We start from the raw sequence: 18,093 nt of genomic DNA, 5'->3' as shown, positions 1-18,093 counted from the left end.
ACTCCAATCACAAAGCGTGCGCAGCACGAGTCTTGGCACAGCAGAACACTTCACTTGGCATGCCCTTTGCAGCCTCACTCCAAACGGGGCTCTCCGCTTCATCCAACCCCTACCTCCGTACTAGCACCAACGGGCTGCTAAAGCGTTTCGCAGAAAACACCAAGGAAGCTGTTTCTCACTCCAACCACAAAGCGTGCGCAGCACGAGTCTTGGCACAGCAGAACACTTCCCTTGGCATGCCCTTTGCAGCCTCACTCCAAACGGGGCTCTCCGCTTCATCCATCCCCTGACTCCGTACTAGCACCAACGGGCTGCTAAAGCGTTTCGCAGAAAACACCAAGGAACCTGTTTCTCACTCCAACCACAAAGCGTGCGCAGCACGAGTCTTGGCATAGCAGAACACTTCCCTTGGCATGCCCTTTGCAGCCTCACTCCAAACGGGGCTCTCCGCTTCATCCATCCCCTAACTCCATACTAGCACCAACGGGCTGCTAAAGCGTTTCGCAGAAAACACCAAAGAACCTGTTTCTCACTCCAACCACAAAGCGTGCGCAGCACGAGTCTTGGCACAGCAGAACACTTCCCTTGGCATGCCCTTTGCAGCCTCACTCCAAACGGGGCTCTCCGCTTCATCCATCCCCTGACTCCATACTAGCATCAAAGGGCTGCCAAAGAGTTTCGCAGAAAACACCAAGGAACCTGTTTCTCACTCCAACCACAAAGCGTGCGCAGCACGAGTTTTGGCACAGCAGAACACTTCCCTTGGCATGCCCTTTGCAGCCTCACTCCAAACGGGGCTTTCTGCTTCATCCATCCCCTGACTCCATACTAGCACCAACGGGCTGCTAAAGCGTTTCGCAGAAAACACCAAGGAACCTGTTTCTCACTCCAACCACAAAGCGTGCGCAGCACGAGTCTTGGCACAGCAGAACACTTCCCTTGGCATGCCCTTTGCAGCCTCACTCCAAACGGGGCTCTCCGCTTCATCCATCCCCTGACTCCATACTAGCACCAACGGGCTGCCAAAGAGTTTCGCAGAAAACACCAAGGAACCTGTTTCTCACTCCAACCACAAAGTGCGCGCAGCACGAGTTTTGGCACAGCAGAACACTTCCCTTGGCATGCCCTTTGCAGCCTCACTCCAAACGGGGCTCTCCGCTTCATCCATCCCCTAACTCCATACTAGCACCAACGCGCTGCTAAAGCCTTTCGCGGAAAACACCAAGGAACCTGTTTCTCACTCCAACCACAAAGCGTGCGCAGCACGAGTCTTGGCACAGCAGAACACTTCCCTTGGCATGCCCTTTGCAGCCTCACTCCAAACGGGGCTCTCCGCTTCATCCATCCCCTGACTCCATACTAGCACCAAAGAGCTGCCAAAGAGTTTCGCAGAAAACACCAAGGAACCTGTTTCTCACTCCAACCACAAAGTGCGCGCAGCACGAGTTTTGGCACAGCAGAACACTTCCCTTGGCATGCCCTTTGCAGCCTCACTCCAAACGGGGCTCTCCGCTTCATCCATCCCCTAATTCCATACTAGCACCAACGCGCTGCTAAAGCCTTTCGCGGAAAACACCAAGGAACCTGTTTCTCACTCCAACCACAAAGCGTGCGCAGCACGAGTCTTGGCACAGCAGAACACTTCCCTTGGCATGCCCTTTGCAGCCTCACTCCAAACGGGGCTCTCCGCTTCATCCATCCCCTGACTCCATACTAGCACCAATGGGCTGCTAAAGCGTTTTGCAGAAAACACCAAGGAACCTGTTTCTCACTCCAACCACAAAGCGTGCGCAGCACGAGTCTTGGCACAGCAGAACACTTCCCTTGGCATGCCCTTTGCAGCCTCACTCCAAACGGGGCTCTCCGCTTCATCCATCCCCTGACTCCATACTAGCACCAACGCGCTGCTAAAGCGTTTCGCAGAAAACACCAAGGAACCTGTTTCTCACTCCAACCACAAAGCGTGCGCAGCACGAGTCTTGGCACAGCAGAACACTTCCCTTGGCATGCCCTTTGCAGCCTCACTCCAAACGGGGCTCTCCGCTTCATCCATCCCTTGACTCCATACTAGCACCAACGGGCTGCTAAAGCGTTTCGCAGAAAACACCAAGGAACCTGTTTCTCACTCCAACCACAAAGTGCGTGCAGCACGAGTTTTGGCACAGCAGAACACTTCCCTTGGCATGCCCTTTGCAGCCTCACTCCAAACGGGGCTCTCCGCTTCATCCATCCCCTAACTCCATACTAGCACCAATGGGCTGCTAAAGCGTTTCGCAGAAAACACCAAGGAACCTGTTTCTCACTCCAACCACAAAGCGTGCGCAGCACGAGTCTTGGCATAGCAGAACACTTCCCTTGGCATGCCCTTTGCAGCCTCACTCCAAACGGGGCTCTCCGCTTCATCCATCCCCTAACTCCATACTAGCACCAACGGGCTGCTAAAGCGTTTTGCAGAAAACACCACGGAACCTGTTTCTCACTCCAACCACAAAGCGTGCGCAGCACGAGTCTTGGCACAGCAGAACACTTCCCTTGGCATGCCCTTTGCAGCCTCACTCCAAACGGGGCTCTCCGCTTCATCCATCCCCTCACTCCATACTAGCATCAAAGGGCTGCCAAAGAGTTTCGCAGAAAACACCAAGGAACCTGTTTCTCACTCCAACCACAAAGTGCGCGCAGCACGAGTTTTGGCACAGCAGAACACTTCCCTTGGCATGCCCTTTGCAGCCTCACTCCAAACGGGGCTCTCCGCTTCATCCATCCCCTGACTCCATACTAGCACCAACGGGCTGCTAAAGTGTTTCGCAGAAAACACCAAGGAACCTGTTTCTCACTCCAACCACAAAGCGTGCGCAGCACGAGTTTTGGCACAGCAGAACACTTCCCTTGGCATGCCCTTTGCAGCCTCACTCCAAACGGGGCTCTCCGCTTCATCCATCCCCTAAATCCATACTAGCACCAACGGGCTGCTAAAGCGTTTCGCAGAAAACACCAACGAACCTGTTTCTCACTCCAACCACAAAGTGCGCGCAGCACGAGTTTTGGCACAGCAGAACACTTCCTTTGGCATGCCCTTTGCAGCCTCACTCCAAACGGGGCTCTCCGCTTCATCCATCCCCTGACTCCATACTAGCACCAAAGAGCTGCCAAAGAGTTTCGCAGAAAACACCAAGGAACCTGTTTCTCACTGCAACCACAAAGCATGCGCAGCACGAGTTTTGGCACAGCAGAACACTTCCCTTGGCATGCCCTTTGCAGCCTCACTCCAAACGGGGCTCTCCGCTTCATCCATCCCCTAACTCCATACTAGCACCAACGCGCTGCTAAAGCCTTTCGCGGAAAACACCAAGGAACCTGTTTCTCACTCCAACCACAAAGCGTGCGCAGCACGAGTCTTGGCACAGCAGAACACTTCCCTTGGCATGCCCTTTGCAGCCTCACTCCAAACGGGGCTCTCCGCTTCATCCATCCCCTGACTCCATACTAGCACCAATGGGCTGCTAAAGCGTTTTGCAGAAAACACCAACAAACCTTTTTCTCACTCCAACCACAAAGCGTGCGCAGCACGAGTCTTGGCACAGCAGAACACTTCCCTTGGCATGCCCTTTGCAGCCTCACTCCAAACGGGGCTCTCCGCTTCATCCATCCCCTGACTCCATACTAGCACCAACGGGCTGCTAAAGCGTTTCGCAGAAAACACCAAGGAACCTGTTTCTCACTCCAACCACAAAGCGTGCGCAGCATGAGTCTTGGCACAGCAGAACACTTCCCTTGGCATGCCCTTTGCAGCCTCACTCCAAACGGGGCTCTCCGCTTCATCCATCCCCTGACTCCATACTAGCACCAACGGGCTGCTAAAGCGTTTTGCAGAAAACACCAAAGAACCTGTTTCTCACTCCAACCACAAAGCGTGCGCAGCACGAGTCTTGGCACAGCAGAACACTTCCCTTGGCATGCCCTTTGCAGTTTCACTCCAAACGGGGCTCTCCGCTTCATCCATCCCCTGACTCCATACTAGCACCAACGGGCTGCTAAAGCGTTTTGCAGAAAACACCAAAGAACCTGTTTCTCACTCCAACCACAAAGCGTGCGCAGCACGAGTCTTGGCACAGCAGAACACTTCCCTTGGCATGCCCTTTGCAGTTTCACTCCAAACGGGGCTCTCCGCTTCATCCATCCCCTAACTCCATACTAGCACCAACGGGGCTGCTAAAGCGTTTCGCAGAAAACACCAAGGAACCTGTTTCTCACTCCAACCACAAAGTGTGCGCAGCACGAGTCTTGGCACAGCAGAACACTTCCCTTGGCATGCCCTTTGCAGCCTCACTCCAAACGGGGCTCTCCGCTTCATCCAACCCCTAACTCCATACTAGCACCAACGGGCTGCTAAAGCGTTTCGCGGAAAACACCAAGGAACCTGTTTCTCACTCCAACCACAAAGCGTGCGCAGCACGAGTCTTGGCACAGCAGAACACTTCCCTTGGCATGCCCTTTGCAGCCTCACTCCAAACGGGGCTCTCCGCTTCATCCATCCCCTGACTCCATACTAGCACCAACGGGCTGTTAAAGCGTTTCGCAGAAAACACCAAGGAACCTGTTTCTCACTCCAACCACAAAGCGTGCGCAGCATGAGTCTTGGCACAGCAGAACACTTCCCTTGGCATTCCCTTTGCAGCCTCACTCCAAACGGGGCTCTCCGCTTCATCCATCCCTTCACTCCATACTAGCACCAAAGGGCTGCTAAAGCCTTTCGCGGAAAACACCAAGGAACCTGTTTCTCACTCCAACCACAAAGTGCGCGCAGCACGAGTCTTGGCACAGCAGAACACTTCCCTTGGCATGCGCTTTGCAGCCTCACTCCAAACGGGGCTCTCCGCTTCATCCATCCCCTGACTCCGTACTAGCACCAAGGGGTTGCTAAAGCGTTTCGCAGAAAACACCAAGGAACCTGTTTCTCACTCCAACCACAAAGTGAGCGCAGCACGAGTCTTGGCACAGCAGAACACTTCCCTTGGCATGCCCTTTGCAGCCTCACTCCAAACGGGGCTCTCCGCTTCATCCATCCCCTGACTCCATACTAGCACCAACGGGCTGCTAAAGCGTTTCGCAGAAAACACCAAGGAACCTGTTTCTCACTCCAACCACAAAGCGTGCGCAGCATGAGTCTTGGCAAAGCAGAACACTTCCCTTGGCATGCCCTTTGCAGCCTCACTCCAAATGGGGCTCTCCGCTTCATCCATCCCTTGACTCCATACTAGCACCAACGGGCTGCTAAAGCGTTTCGCAGAAAACACCAAGGAACCTGTTTCTCACTCCAACCACAAAGCGTGCGCAGCACGAGTTTTGGCACAGCAGAACACTTCCCTTGGCATGCCCTTTGCAGCCTCACTCCAAACGGGGCTCTCCGCTTCATCCATCCCCTAACTCCATACTAGCACCAACGCGCTGCTAAAGCCTTTCGCGGAAAACACCAAGGAACCTGTTTCTCACTCCAACCACAAAGCGTGCGCAGCACGAGTCTTGGCACAGCAGAACACTTCCCTTGGCATGCCCTTTGCAGCCTCACTCCAAACGGGGCTCTCCGCTTCATCCATCCCCTGACTCCATACTAGCACCAATGGGCTGCTAAAGCGTTTTGCAGAAAACACCAACAAACCTTTTTCTCACTCCAACCACAAAGCGTGCGCAGCACGAGTCTTGGCACAGCAGAACACTTCCCTTGGCATGCCCTTTGCAGCCTCACTCCAAACGGGGCTCTCCGCTTCATCCATCCCCTGACTCCATACTAGCACCAACGGGCTGCTAAAGCGTTTCGCAGAAAACACCAAGGAACCTGTTTCTCACTCCAACCACAAAGCGTGCGCAGCATGAGTCTTGGCACAGCAGAACACTTCCCTTGGCATGCCCTTTGCAGCCTCACTCCAAACGGGGCTCTCCGCTTCATCCATCCCCTGACTCCATACTAGCACCAACGGGCTGCTAAAGCGTTTTGCAGAAAACACCAAAGAACCTGTTTCTCACTCCAACCACAAAGCGTGCGCAGCACGAGTCTTGGCACAGCAGAACACTTCCCTTGGCATGCCCTTTGCAGTTTCACTCCAAACGGGGCTCTCCGCTTCATCCATCCCCTGACTCCATACTAGCACCAACGGGCTGCTAAAGCGTTTTGCAGAAAACACCAAAGAACCTGTTTCTCACTCCAACCACAAAGCGTGCGCAGCACGAGTCTTGGCACAGCAGAACACTTCCCTTGGCATGCCCTTTGCAGTTTCACTCCAAACGGGGCTCTCCGCTTCATCCATCCCCTAACTCCATACTAGCACCAACGGGGCTGCTAAAGCGTTTCGCAGAAAACACCAAGGAACCTGTTTCTCACTCCAACCACAAAGTGTGCGCAGCACGAGTCTTGGCACAGCAGAACACTTCCCTTGGCATGCCCTTTGCAGCCTCACTCCAAACGGGGCTCTCCGCTTCATCCAACCCCTAACTCCATACTAGCACCAACGGGCTGCTAAAGCGTTTCGCGGAAAACACCAAGGAACCTGTTTCTCACTCCAACCACAAAGCGTGCGCAGCACGAGTCTTGGCACAGCAGAACACTTCCCTTGGCATGCCCTTTGCAGCCTCACTCCAAACGGGGCTCTCCGCTTCATCCATCCCCTGACTCCATACTAGCACCAACGGGCTGTTAAAGCGTTTCGCAGAAAACACCAAGGAACCTGTTTCTCACTCCAACCACAAAGCGTGCGCAGCATGAGTCTTGGCACAGCAGAACACTTCCCTTGGCATTCCCTTTGCAGCCTCACTCCAAACGGGGCTCTCCGCTTCATCCATCCCTTCACTCCATACTAGCACCAAAGGGCTGCTAAAGCCTTTCGCGGAAAACACCAAGGAACCTGTTTCTCACTCCAACCACAAAGTGCGCGCAGCACGAGTCTTGGCACAGCAGAACACTTCCCTTGGCATGCGCTTTGCAGCCTCACTCCAAACGGGGCTCTCCGCTTCATCCATCCCCTGGCTCCGTACTAGCACCAAGGGGTTGCTAAAGCGTTTCGCAGAAAACACCAAGGAACCTGTTTCTCACTCCAACCACAAAGTGAGCGCAGCACGAGTCTTGGCACAGCAGAACACTTCCCTTGGCATGCCCTTTGCAGCCTCACTCCAAACGGGGCTCTCCGCTTCATCCATCCCCTGACTCCATACTAGCACCAACGGGCTGCTAAAGCGTTTCGCAGAAAACACCAAGGAACCTGTTTCTCACTCCAACCACAAAGCGTGCGCAGCATGAGTCTTGGCAAAGCAGAACACTTCCCTTGGCATGCCCTTTGCAGCCTCACTCCAAATGGGGCTCTCCGCTTCATCCATCCCTTGACTCCATACTAGCACCAACGGGCTGCTAAAGCGTTTCGCAGAAAACACCAAGGAACCTGTTTCTCACTCCAACCACAAAGCGTGCGCAGCACGAGTTTTGGCACAGCAGAACACTTCCCTTGGCATGCCCTTTGCAGCCTCACTCCAAACGGGGCTCTCCGCTTCATCCATCCCCTGACTCCATACTAGCACCAACGGGCTGCTAAAGCGTTTCGCAGAAAACACCAAAGAACCTGTTTCTCACTCCAACCACAAAGCGTGCGCAGCACGAGTCTTGGCACAGCAGAACACTTCCCTTGGCATGCCCTTTGCAGCCTCACTCCAAACGGGGCTCTCCGCTTCATCCATCCCCTGACTCCATACTAGCACCAACGGGCTGCTAAAGCGTTTCGCAGAAAACACCAAGGAACCTGTTTCTCACTCCAACCACAAAGTGCGTGCAGCACGAGTTTTGGCACAGCAGAACACTTCCCTTGGCATGCCCTTTGCAGCCTCACTCCAAACGGGGCTCTCCGCTTCATCCATCCCCTAACTCCATACTAGCACCAATGGGCTTCTAAAGCGTTTCGCAGAAAACACCAAGGAACCTGTTTCTCACTCCAACCACAAAGCGTGCGCAGCACGAGTCTTGGCACAGCAGAACACTTCGCTTGGCATGCCCTTTGCAGCCTCACTCCAAACGGGGCTCTCCGCTTCATCCATCCCCTGACTCCGTACTAGCACCAACGGGCTGCTAAAGCGTTTCGCAGAAAACACCAAGGAACCTGTTTCTCACTCCAACCACAAAGCGTGCGCAGCACGAGTCTTGGCACAGCAGAACACTTCGCTTGGCATGCCCTTTGCAGCCTCACTCCAAACGGGGCTCTCCGCTTCATCCATCCCCTGACTCCGTACTAGCACCAACGGGCTGCTAAAGCGTTTCGCAGAAAACACCAAGGAACCTGTTTCTCACTCCAACCACAAAGCGTGCGCAGCACGAGTCTTGGCATAGCAGAACACTTCCCTTGGCATGCCCTTTGCAGCCTCACTCCAAACGGGGCTCTCCGCTTCATCCATCCCCTAACTCCATACTAGCACCAACGGGCTGCTAAAGCGTTTTGCAGAAAACACCACGGAACCTGTTTCTCACTCCAACCACAAAGCGTGCGCAGCACGAGTCTTGGCACAGCAGAACACTTCCCTTGGCATGCCCTTTGCAGCCTCACTCCAAACGGGGCTCTCCGCTTCATCCATCCCCTGACTCCATACTAGCACCAACGCGCTGCTAAAGCATTTCGCAGAAAACACCAAGGAACCTGTTTCTCACTCCAACCACAAAGCGTGCGCAGCACGAGTCTTGGCACAGCAGAACACTTCCCTTGGCATGCCCTTTGCAGCCTCACTCCAAACGGGGCTCTCCGCTTCATCCATCCCCTAACTCCATACTAGCACCAACGGGCTGCTAAAGCGTTTCGCAGAAAACACCAAGGAACCTGTTTCTCACTCCAATCACAAAGCGTTCGCAGCACGAGTCTTGGCACAGCAGAACACTTCACCTGGCATGCCCTTTGCAGCCTCACTCCAAACGGGGCTCTCCGCTTCATCCAACCCCTAACTCCGTACTAGCACCAACGGGCTGCTAAAGCGTTTCGCAGAAAACACCAAGGAAGCTGTTTCTCACTCCAACCACAAAGCGTGCGCAGCACGAGTCTTGGCACAGCAGAACACTTCCCTTGGCATGCCCTTTGCAGCCTCACTCCAAACGGGGCTCTCCGCTTCATCCATCCCCTGACTCCGTACTAGCACCAACGGGCTGCTAAAGCGTTTCGCAGAAAACACCAAGGAACCTGTTTCTCACTCCAACCACAAAGCGTGCGCAGCACGAGTCTTGGCACAGCAGAACACTTCCCTTGGCATGCCCTTTGCAGCCTCACTCCAAACGGGGCTCTCCGCTTCATCCATCCCCTAACTCCATACTAGCACCAACGGGCTGCTAAAGCGTTTCGCAGAAAACACCAAAGAACCTGTTTCTCACTCCAACCACAAAGCGTGCGCAGCACGAGTCTTGGCACAGCAGAACACTTCCCTTGGCATGCCCTTTGCAGCCTCACTCCAAACGGGGCTCTCCGCTTCATCCATCCCCTGACTCCATACTAGCATCAAAGGGCTGCCAAAGAGTTTCGCAGAAAACACCAAGGAACCTGTTTCTCACTCCAACCACAAAGCGTGCGCAGCACGAGTCTTGGCACAGCAGAACACTTCCCTTGGCATGCCCTTTGCAGCCTCACTCCAAACGGGGCTTTCCGCTTCATCCATCCCCTGACTCCATACTAGCACCAACGGGCTGCTAAAGCGTTTCGCAGAAAACACCAAGGAACCTGTTTCTCACTCCAACCACAAAGCGTGCGCAGCACGAGTCTTGGCACAGCAGAACACTTCCCTTGGCATGCCCTTTGCAGCCTCACTCCAAACGGGGCTCTCCGCTTCATCCATCCCCTGACTCCATACTAGCACCAACGGGCTGCCAAAGAGTTTCGCAGAAAACACCAAGGAACCTGTTTCTCACTCCAACCACAAAGTGCGCGCAGCACGAGTTTTGGCACAGCAGAACACTTCCCTTGGCATGCCCTTTGCAGCCTCACTCCAAACGGGGCTCTCCGCTTCATCCATCCCCTAACTCCATACTAGCACCAACGCGCTGCTAAAGCCTTTCGCGGAAAACACCAAGGAACCTGTTTCTCACTCCAACCACAAAGCGTGCGCAGCACGAGTCTTGGCACAGCAGAACACTTCCCTTGGCATGCCCTTTGCAGCCTCACTCCAAACGGGGCTCTCCGCTTCATCCATCCCCTGACTCCATACTAGCACCAATGGGCTGCTAAAGCGTTTTGCAGAAAACACCAACGAACCTTTTTCTCACTCCAACCACAAAGCGTGCGCAGCACGAGTCTTGGCACAGCAGAACACTTCCCTTGGCATGCCCTTTGCAGCCTCACTCCAAACGGGGCTCTCCGCTTCATCCATCCCCTGACTCCATACTAGCACCAACGGGCTGCTAAAGCGTTTCGCAGAAAACACCAAGGAACCTGTTTCTCACTCCAACCACAAAGCGTGCGCAGCACGAGTCTTGGCACAGCAGAACACTTCCCTTGGCATGCCCTTTGCAGCCTCACTCCAAACGGGGCTCTCCGCTTCATCCATCCCCTGACTCCATACTAGCATCAAAGGGCTGCCAAAGAGTTTCGCAGAAAACACCAAGGAACCTGTTTCTCACTCCAACCACAAAGCGCGCGCAGCACGAGTTTTGGCACAGCAGAACACTTCCCTTGGCATGCCCTTTGCAGCCTCACTCCAAACGGGGCTCTCCGCTTCATCCATCCCCTGACTCCATACTAGCACCAACGGGCTGCTAAAGCGTTTCGCAGAAAACACCAAGGAACCTGTTTCTCACTCCAACCACAAAGCGTGCGCAGCACGAGTTTTGGCACAGCAGAACACTTCCCTTGGCATGCCCTTTGCAGCCTCACTCCAAACGGGGCTCTCCGCTTCATCCATCCCCTGACTCCATACTAGCACCAACGGGCTGCTAAAGCGTTTTGCAGAAAACACCAAAGAACCTGTTTCTCACTCCAACCACAAAGCGTGCGCAGCACGAGTCTTGGCACAGCAGAACACTTCCCTTGGCATGCCCTTTGCAGTTTCACTCCAAACGGGGCTCTCCGCTTCATCCATCCCCTGACTCCATACTAGCACCAACGGGCTGCTAAAGCGTTTTGCAGAAAACACCAAAGAACCTGTTTCTCACTCCAACCACAAAGCGTGCGCAGCACGAGTCTTGGCACAGCAGAACACTTCCCTTGGCATGCCCTTTGCAGTTTCACTCCAAACGGGGCTCTCCGCTTCATCCATCCCCTAACTCCATACTAGCACCAACGGGGCTGCTAAAGCGTTTCGCAGAAAACACCAAGGAACCTGTTTCTCAGTCCAACCACAAAGTGCGCGCAGCACGAGTCTTGGCACAGCAGAACACTTCCCTTGGCATGCCCTTTGCAGCCTCACTCCAAACGGGGCTCTCCGCTTCATCCATCCCCTGACTCCATACTAGCACCAACGGGCTGCTAAAGCGTTTCGCAGAAAACACCAAGGAACCTGTTTCTCACTCCAACCACAAAGCGTGCGCAGCATGAGTCTTGGCACAGCAGAACACTTCCCTTGGCATGCCCTTTGCAGCCTCACTCCAAACGGGGCTCTCCGCTTCATCCATCCCTTGACTCCATACTAGCACCAACGGGCTGCAAAAGCGTTTCGCAGAAAACACCAAGGAACCTGTTTCTCACTCCAACCACAAAGTGCGTGCAGCACGAGTTTTGGCACAGCAGAACACTTCCCTTGGCATGCCCTTTGCAGCCTCACTCCAAACGGGGCTCTCCGCTTCATCCATCCCCTGACTCCATACTAGCACCAACGGGCTGCTAAAGCGTTTTGCAGAAAACACCAAAGAACCTGTTTCTCACTCCAACCACAAAGCATGCGCAGGACGAGTTTTGGCACAGCAGAACACTTCCCTTGGCATGCCCTTTGCAGCCTCACTCCAAACGGGGCTCTCCGCTTCATCCATCCCCTAACTCCATACTAGCACCAACGCGCTGCTAAAGCCTTTCGCGGAAAACACCAAGGAACCTGTTTCTCACTCCAACCACAAAGCGTGCGCAGCACGAGTCTTGGCACAGCAGAACACTTCCCTTGGCATGCCCTTTGCAGCCTCACTCCAAACGGGGCTCTCCGCTTCATCCATCCCCTGACTCCATACTAGCACCAATGGGCTGCTAAAGCGTTTTGCAGAAAACACCAACGAACCTTTTTCTCACTCCAACCACAAAGCGTGCGCAGCACGAGTCTTGGCACAGCAGAACACTTCCCTTGGCATGCCCTTTGCAGCCTCACTCCAAACGGGGCTCTCCGCTTCATCCATCCGCTGACTCCATACTAGCACCAACGGGCTGCTAAAGCGTTTCGCAGAAAACACCAAGGAACCTGTTTCTCACTCCAACCACAAAGCGTGCGCAGCACGAGTCTTGGCACAGCAGAACACTTCCCTTGGCATGCCCTTTGCAGCCTCACTCCAAACGGGGCTCTCCGCTTCATCCATCCCCTGACTCCATACTAGCACCAACGGGCTGCTAAAGCGTTTTGCAGAAAACACCAAAGAACCTGTTTCTCACTCCAACCACAAAGCGTGCGCAGCACGAGTCTTGGCACAGCAGAACACTTCCCTTGGCATGCCCTTTGCAGCCTCACTCCAAACGGGGCTCTCCGCTTCATCCATCCCCTGACTCCATACTAGCACCAACGGGCTGCTAAAGCGTTTTGCAGAAAACACCAAAGAACCTGTTTCTCACTCCAACCACAAAGCGTGCGCAGCACGAGTCTTGGCACAGCAGAACACTTCCCTTGGCATGCCCTTTGCAGTTTCACTCCAAACGGGGCTCTCCGCTTCATCCATGCCCTAACTCCATACTAGCACCAACGGGGCTGCTAAAGCGTTTCGCAGAAAACACCAAGGAACCTGTTTCTCACTCCAACCACAAAGTGTGCGCAGCACGAGTCTTGGCACAGCAGAACACTTCCCTTGGCATGCCCTTTGCAGCCTCACTCCAAACGGGGCTCTCCGCTTCATCCAGCCCCTAACTCCATACTAGCACCAACGGGCTGCTAAAGCGTTTCGCGGAAAACACCAAGGAACCTGTTTCTCACTCCAACCACAAAGCGTGCGCAGCACGAGTCTTGGCACAGCAGAACACTTCCCTTGGCATGCCCTTTGCAGCCTCACTCCAAACGGGGCTCTCCGCTTCATCCATCCCCTGACTCCATACTAGCACCAACGGGCTGTTAAAGCGTTTCGCAGAAAACACCAAGGAACCTGTTTCTCACTCCAACCACAAAGCGTGCGCAGCATGAGTCTTGGCACAGCAGAACACTTCCCTTGGCATGCCCTTTGCAGCCTCACTCCAAACGGGGCTCTCCGCTTCATCCATCCCTTCACTCCATACTAGCACCAAAGGGCTGCTAAAGCCTTTCGCGGAAAACACCAAGGAACCTGTTTCTCACTCCAACCACAAAGTGCGCGCAGCATGAGTCTTGGCACAGCAGAACACTTCCCTTGGCATGCGCTTTGCAGCCTCACTCCAAACGGGGCTCTCCGCTTCATCCATCCCCTGGCTCCGTACTAGCACCAAGGGGTTGCTAAAGCGTTTCGCAGAAAACACCAAGGAACCTGTTTCTCAGTCCAAACACAAAGTGCGCGCAGCACGAGTCTTGGCACAGCAGAACACTTCCCTTGGCATGCCCTTTGCAGCCTCACTCCAAACGGGGCTCTCCGCTTCATCCATCCCCTGACTCCATACTAGCACCAACGGGCTGCTAAAGCGTTTTGCAGAAAACACCAAAGAACCTGTTTCTCACTCCAACCACAAAGCATGCGCAGCACGAGTCTTGGCACAGCAGAACACTTCCCTTGGCATGCCCTTTGCAGCCTCACTCCAAACGGGGCTCTCCGCTTCATCCATCCCCTGACTCCATACTAGCACCAACGGGCTGCTAAAGCGTTTCGCAGAAAACACCAAGGAACCTGTTTCTCACTCCAACCACAAAGTGTGCGAAGCACGAGTCTTGGCACAGTAGAACACTTCCCTTGGCATGCGCTTTGCAGCCTCACTCCAAACGGGGCTCTCCGCTTCATCCATCCCCTGGCTCCGTACTAGCACCAAGGGGTTGCTAAAGCGTTTCGCAGAAAACACCAAGGAACCTGTTTCTCAGTCCAACCACAAAGTGCGCGCAGCACGAGTCTTGGCACAGCAGAACACTTCCCTTGGCATGCCCTTTGCAGCCTCACTCCAAACGGGGCTCTCCGCTTCATCCATCCCCTGACTCCATACTAGCACCAACGGGCTGCTAAAGCGTTTCGCAGAAAACACCAAGGAACCTGTTTCTCACTCCAACCACAAAGCGTGCGCAGCATGAGTCTTGGCACAGCAGAACACTTCCCTTGGCATGCCCTTTGCAGCCTCACTCCAAACGGGGCTCTCCGCTTCATCCATCCCTTGACTCCATACTAGCACCAACGGGCTGCAAAAGCGTTTCGCAGAAAACACCAAGGAACCTGTTTCTCACTCCAACCACAAAGTGCGTGCAGCACGAGTTTTGGCACAGCAGAACACTTCCCTTGGCATGCCCTTTGCAGCCTCACTCCAAACGGGGCTCTCCGCTTCATCCATCCCCTGACTCCATACTAGCACCAACGGGCTGCTAAAGCGTTTTGCAGAAAACACCAAAGAACCTGTTTCTCACTCCAACCACAAAGCATGCGCAGCACGAGTTTTGGCACAGCAGAACACTTCCCTTGGCATGCCCTTTGCAGCCTCACTCCAAACGGGGCTCTCCGCTTCATCCATCCCCTAACTCCATACTAGCACCAACGCGCTGCTAAAGCCTTTCGCGGAAAACACCAAGGAACCTGTTTCTCACTCCAACCACAAAGCGTGCGCAGCACGAGTCTTGGCACAGCAGAACACTTCCCTTGGCATGCCCTTTGCAGCCTCACTCCAAACGGGGCTCTCCGCTTCATCCATCCCCTGACTCCATACTAGCACCAATGGGCTGCTAAAGCGTTTTGCAGAAAACACCAACGAACCTTTTTCTCACTCCAACCACAAAGCGTGCGCAGCACGAGTCTTGGCACAGCAGAACACTTCCCTTGGCATGCCCTTTGCAGCCTCACTCCAAACGGGGCTCTCCGCTTCATCCATCCGCTGACTCCATACTAGCACCAACGGGCTGCTAAAGCGTTTCGCAGAAAACACCAAGGAACCTGTTTCTCACTCCAACCACAAAGCGTGCGCAGCACGAGTCTTGGCACAGCAGAACACTTCCCTTGGCATGCCCTTTGCAGCCTCACTCCAAACGGGGCTCTCCGCTTCATCCATCCCCTGACTCCATACTAGCACCAACGGGCTACTAAAGCGTTTTGCAGAAAACACCAAAGAACCTGTTTCTCACTCCAACCACAAAGCGTGCGCAGCACGAGTCTTGGCACAGCAGAACACTTCCCTTGGCATGCCCTTTGCAGCCTCACTCCAAACGGGGCTCTCCGCTTCATCCATCCCCTGACTCCATACTAGCACCAACGGGCTGCTAAAGCGTTTTGCAGAAAACACCAAAGAACCTGTTTCTCACTCCAACCACAAAGCGTGCGCAGCACGAGTCTTGGCACAGCAGAACACTTCCCTTGGCATGCCCTTTGCAGTTTCACTCCAAACGGGGCTCTCCGCTTCATCCATCCCCTAACTCCATACTAGCACCAACGGGGCTGCTAAAGCGTTTCGCAGAAAACACCAAGGAACCTGTTTCTCACTCCAACCACAAAGTGTGCGCAGCACGAGTCTTGGCACAGCAGAACACTTCCCTTGGCATGCCCTTTGCAGCCTCACTCCAAACGGGGCTCTCCGCTTCATCCAGCCCCTAACTCCATACTAGCACCAACGGGCTGCTAAAGCGTTTCGCGGAAAACACCAAGGAACCTGTTTCTCACTCCAACCACAAAGCGTGCGCAGCACGAGTCTTGGCACAGCAGAACACTTCCCTTGGCATGCCCTTTGCAGCCTCACTCCAAACGGGGCTCTCCGCTTCATCCATCCCCTGACTCCATACTAGCACCAACGGGCTGTTAAAGCGTTTCGCAGAAAACACCAAGGAACCTGTTTCTCACTCCAACCACAAAGCGTGCGCAGCATGAGTCTTGGCACAGCAGAACACTTCCCTTGGCATGCCCTTTGCAGCCTCACTCCAAACGGGGCTCTCCGCTTCATCCATCCCTTCACTCCATACTAGCACCAAAGGGCTGCTAAAGCCTTTCGCGGAAAACACCAAGGAACCTGTTTCTCACTCCAACCACAAAGTGCGCGCAGCATGAGTCTTGGCACAGCAGAACACTTCCCTTGGCATGCGCTTTGCAGCCTCACTCCAAACGGGGCTCTCCGCTTCATCCATCCCCTGGCTCCGTACTAGCACCAAGGGGTTGCTAAAGCGTTTCGCAGAAAACACCAAGGAACCTGTTTCTCAGTCCAAACACAAAGTGCGCGCAGCACGAGTCTTGGCACAGCAGAACACTTCCCTTGGCATGCCCTTTGCAGCCTCACTCCAAACGGGGCTCTCCGCTTCATCCATCCCCTGACTCCATACTAGCACCAACGGGCTGCTAAAGTGTTTCGCAGAAAACACCAAGGAACCTGTTTCTCACTCCAACCACAAAGCGTGCGCAGCATGAGTCTTGGCACAGCAGAACACTTCCCTTGGCATGCCCTTTGCAGCCTCACTCCAAACGGGGCTCTCCGCTTCATCCATCCCCTGACTCCATACTAGCACCAACGGGCTGCTAAAGCGTTTCGCAGAAAACACCAAGGAACCTGTTTCTCACTCCAACCACAAAGTGCGTGCAGCACGCGTTTTGGCACAGCAGAACACTTCCCTTGGCATGCCCTTTGCAGCCTCACTCCAAACGGGGCTCTCCGCTTCATCCATCCCCTGACTCCATACTAGCACCAACGGGCTGCTAAAGCGTTTTGCAGAAAACACCAAAGAACCTGTTTCTCACTCCAACCACAAAGCATGCGCAGCACGAGTCTTGGCACAGCAGAACACTTCCCTTGGCATGCCCTTTGCAGCCTCACTCCAAACGGGGCTCTCCGCTTCATCCATCCCCTGACTCCATACTAGCACCAACGGGCTGCTAAAGCGTTTCGCAGAAAACACCAAGGAACCTGTTTCTCACTCCAACCACAAAGTGTGCGAAGCACGAGTCTTGGCACAGTAGAACACTTCCCTTGGCATGCCCTTTGCAGCCTCACTCCAAACGGGGCTCTCCGCTTCATCCATCCCCTGACTCCAAACTAGCACCAACGGGCTGCTAAAGCGTTTCGCAGAAAACACCAAGGAACCTGTTTCTCACTCCAACCACAAAGCGTGCGCAGCATGAGTCTTGGCACAGCAGAACACTTCCCTTGGCATGCGCTTTGCAGCCTCACTCCAAACGGGGCTCTCCGCTTCATCCATCCCCTCACTCCATACTAGCACCAACGGGCTGCTAAAGCGTTTCGCAGAAAACACCAAAGAACCTGTTTCTCACTCCAACCACAAAGCGTGCGCAGCACGAGTCTTGGCACAGCAGAACACTTCCCTTGGCATGCCCTTTGCAGCCTCACTCCAAACGGGGCTCTCCGCTTCATCCATCCCCTGACTCCATACTAGCACCAACGGGCTGCTAAAGCGTTTCGCAGAAAACACCAAGGAACCTGTTTCTCACTCCAACCACAAAGCGTGCGCAGCACGAGTCTTGGCACAGCAGAACACTTCCCTTGGCATGCCCTTTGCAGCCTCACTCCAAACGGGGCTCTCCGCTTCATCCATCCCCTGACTCCATACTAGCACCAATGGGCTGCTGAAGCGTTTCGCAGAAAACACCAAGGAACCTGTTTCTCACTCCAACCACAAAGTGCGCGCAGCACGAGTTTTGGCACAGCAGAACACTTCCCTTGGCATGCCCTTTGCAGCCTCACTCCAAACGGGGCTCTCCGCTTCATCCATCCCCTAACTCCATACTAGCACCAACGCGCTGCTAAAGCGTTTCGCAGAAAACACCAAGGAACCTGTTTCTCACTCCAACCACAAAGCGTGCGCAGCACGAGTCTT

This window comes from Tinamus guttatus, unplaced genomic scaffold (genome assembly GCF_059628265.1).
Source record: "Tinamus guttatus ecotype Peru unplaced genomic scaffold, ASM5962826v1 Tinamus_guttatus_pri_ptg000404l, whole genome shotgun sequence".
Lineage (NCBI taxonomy): Eukaryota > Metazoa > Chordata > Aves > Tinamiformes > Tinamidae > Tinamus > Tinamus guttatus.
Note: the sequence above shows the minus strand (reverse complement) of the source record.